Source organism: Cyprinodon variegatus, unplaced genomic scaffold (assembly GCF_000732505.1).
Source record: "Cyprinodon variegatus isolate N-32 unplaced genomic scaffold, C_variegatus-1.0 Scaffold41, whole genome shotgun sequence".
NCBI classification, from domain to species: domain Eukaryota; kingdom Metazoa; phylum Chordata; class Actinopteri; order Cyprinodontiformes; family Cyprinodontidae; genus Cyprinodon; species Cyprinodon variegatus.
Genome location: NW_015150494.1, coordinates 1,336,624 through 1,340,447, shown reverse-complemented (window position 1 = coordinate 1,340,447; position 3,824 = coordinate 1,336,624).

Sequence of the window (3,824 nt, the reverse complement as noted above, 5' to 3'; positions counted from 1 at the left end):
AAAGTCAGAATTCTGACTTTAATCTCAGAATTTTAGATCTTAATGTAGATGGGGACCATGAAGAGATGTGGGAGCACTCAGCTTCACTGACAAAGATGTGAGTTTGAATCAGTGTGGCTTATGAATTAGATGCCCGCGGGCACGTAAAAAGTCATGCTATTTCATTAATAAAAGCAGAAGGTGATTAAAACAAGAGAGCTAGTAGTCTGTAAAACAGACATGGCTACACCTTGATGCTAACATGTTTTTTAGCAGTCGGAATGCATTCAGAATTCTGAGGTTAACGTCAAAATTGGAAGGAAAAAGTCAGAATTCTGAGATTAAAGTCAGAATTCTGAGGAAAAAGTGAGAATTTTGAGATTAAAGTCAGAATTCTGACTTTTTTGTCATATTATATTGAAATAAAATAAAAAAATCAGTTAACTTTTTTTTTTTCCCAGTGGCCCTAATCCTCTTCCGTACTAATTTATATAATCTCTGTATAATTTATACAATCTTTTAGGCTGTCCCTGTATTTATCTGTGCATTCAGGAATCAAACGTTCTAAACGTTGAACTAAATAAATACCAAAATAATTGTAGTTAGTCATGGATCGTAATGAATTTTGAGTTTTTAATTATGAGTTCCAGATGGCATATTCTATTTTGTTTAAAAATATATATTATTAAAAACTAAATTTTTAATAAAATATATATTTTTTAACTCAAAAAGTACACACAGAAATAGTTATTTATCTAGTGATGGCACTTTGGCAATCGATTTAAAAAAAAAAAAATCACTAATTGAGCTGGAAATTCGTGAAAGAATTTCAGATTTTTCTTTTACTTCTTAGATTTTTTTTTTCTGCTACCAAATGTGCGGCAGTAGTGTGAAAGAACTGCGTTTCCGACTAAAACTTTCCAGCTTGACGCAAGTCTCATAGAAGTTGCAGGAGCCTGGCTCCCCCTACATCCACCACACCGCCTTTCCAATAGAGCTGCGGCCAAACCTCCACACTGCGCTTTTTGCATTGTATTAAGATCCAGAAAACACGTCTACATAATAACTTAAAAAAAATTAATAAAAAAAAAACACAGGTTAAATAAAATATAGCAGTCTGAAGAATATGGGCACAAAACAGGAACTATTGCGATAAATGATTATCAAACTTTCTTCCAAAATATGTTTTATTGCTTTTACTCTTTTTTCCAATTAAAAAAACCTGAAACTTTCTTTGTAATTGTTTATGTCAGACCAATATAAGGTCATCAATGTGATGTGTATATAATATATACATATGTTGTTTTAAATAATTCAAAGAAAAATCTGAAAAGTGTGGCCTGCAAAGGTATTTCCCCATTCTGAATCTATACTTTGTAAAACAACTCTCCTGAAAATCGTTTATCGTGTGTCTGTTTTTTGGCCGAAGAGAGTCAACTCTGATGGAGAACATCACATTTGAGGTATTGCCACAGATCCTTATTTATGCCTGGGCCATTTTGATACCTGAGTCTGGTGTGATCCAGTTTGTTCAGGTGTAGCTCTAGCTGTATGTTTAGGGTACTTGTTGTTTCATTCAGTTTATTCATAAGGCGCCGATTCACAACATATGTTATCTAAAGGAACTTTACAGGGACAATTAAATCCGATCATGCAGTCAGCTTATGGGGGAGTGTTGGCCTGGTGGGTTAGAGCAGTGTGCTTGTGCTCTGAGAAGGTTGCAGGTACCTGATTCGAATCCCACTGCCTGCACTCTGGGTTCCTGAGCAAGACGCTTAACCCCTGATTACTCCCTGAGCGCCGCACAATGGCAGCCCACTGCTCCCAAAGGGGATGGGTTAAATGCAGAGGTAAATTTCTCCAATGTGAGATACATAAAGGTTAATTATGATTATTATAGATTAGTAAGAATGTTTTATTTCTAAGGAACAACAGCTAAATACTGTATATTGAGTTTTTGACTTCGCAGGACGCGCTTCTCCCGGAGAAGCATGTAGTGACAGCGGCTAGGAAAAACTGCCTTTTAAAAGGAAAAACCACACTTTAGTGTGAGCAGCCTTCTGCCGAGGCTGACTTAGGGTTCAAGGAGATAAAAACAGACATACAAGAGGAACATAGAAGCACTGATACTTTTTATGTTAGAAATTGTAACAATAAAGTAGCTCCATAGGTGTATCTGTCTGGGAAACAAAAAGTTAAGCAGATGATCCCTGAGCCAGTTTGTTTTGTCAAAACGATGGGAACATAGAATTAGTCAGAATAGAATCTGAGTCTAATTTTATATCTAGGAGATAAACAAGAATAAACACTGAGAAATAGGCCAAACTCTATCATCTACAATCATAATGGCAGCAGCGCAGCTGATATTTCTCTCCCGGATGGAGTCAAAGCCAAACAGGAACAGACCAGATGAAGCTACAAAGATGCAAAAAGAAAGAGAGAACATAAAGTTGGGCTAGCAAATACTGCAGAATATGAGAATAGAGGTACAACGAGGCAGAATGAGGAAAATTGGCCTCTATGTCCTCCAGCAGTCTAAGCCTATAGCAGCATTAATGCAGATATAGCTCAGGATAACCAGAGCAACTCTGACTGTAAGTTTCATGAAAATGAAAAGATTCTATTGATCAATATAATATCCATAATCAAAAAAGTTTTCCATTTTCCACTACTATAATCTATGGATTAAATTAAAAAAGCAAACTTTGACAGGTAAGTTTTAGACCTTTTTTTAATAAAAGCTCTGCCAATGCCAGTGTGGAAAGGTTTATCAGATGTGGCCATGCCTGCTGGGTAATAATCATCAAACAAACACGGATATTAATTCTCTCTCAGAAAAGAAGCATCCTCATTAGTGTCCTGTCCAAAGGAATATGTGGGAAAAAATAGCTTTAATGTTGGGGCATAAAGATTTGGCAAAGTTTCAAAGAGCGTCAGAACTTTCAATGTGTCAGCCAGCTCAGCACAAATACAGAGTTTGCTCTGACCGATCAAACACATGGTATGTTTCTGACGACTTCGTGTGGGCTTTGATTTCCTGTCAGGGTTGACAAATGACTGACAGCTGAGGTCCAGCTTTGTAGCGTGATTAAAGATAACAGACTGATTTTTTGGCATCAACATGTGTTAACCTCTCATTCTCTATGCAGCGGTTAGGTTGTTTAGGGTTTGTGGAGACTGACGAAGGGGAACTTAATCTATTATTTGAATCACTTTGCTTGTCTTACAGTTTAAATAAGCCAGACCTTTTACCTCCTGCTTTGTTTAGAGATTGCTGGCATGTTGGTGCTAAATAAGCCTCAGCATGAGCTCCTATTAGAAGGAAGGGTTACATTACAGAACTTTATTTCAAGATACTGTAATGCATATGAAAAAAATGTAGTATAATGTCTTGAAATTACAATAAGAGGAATACAGAAAATAAAACACTTTTTATTTCTCTAACATACCTGTAGGGATGATTAAAAAAAAGTCAACATAGCATTGATGTCATAATGAATACCATTAATTTTGGACTTTGAGTCTGTGGAATTAAATTTGTATTATTTTTTCTATTTAGTTGAAAATGAAAACACAAATGAAACTTTTTTGCAAGCTTGATGCTAAATTTTGCTAAATTGTCTTTTTGAAAATGGTAGAGCTTATTTTATTTGTGCAGTTTTTATGGTAAAAAAAAAAAAACATAGCATTTTAACCTCAGTTATGGTTAAGAACACTTTGAAAGATTATTTTTTCAAATTCACTAAAGATTTAATAATCTCTTCTTTTTGTTTGTCTGCTTCCGTCTTCTTGAACCCCAGTTTGCCTCAGTAGAGGGGTGCTCACATTGAGCCTGGTTCTGCTGG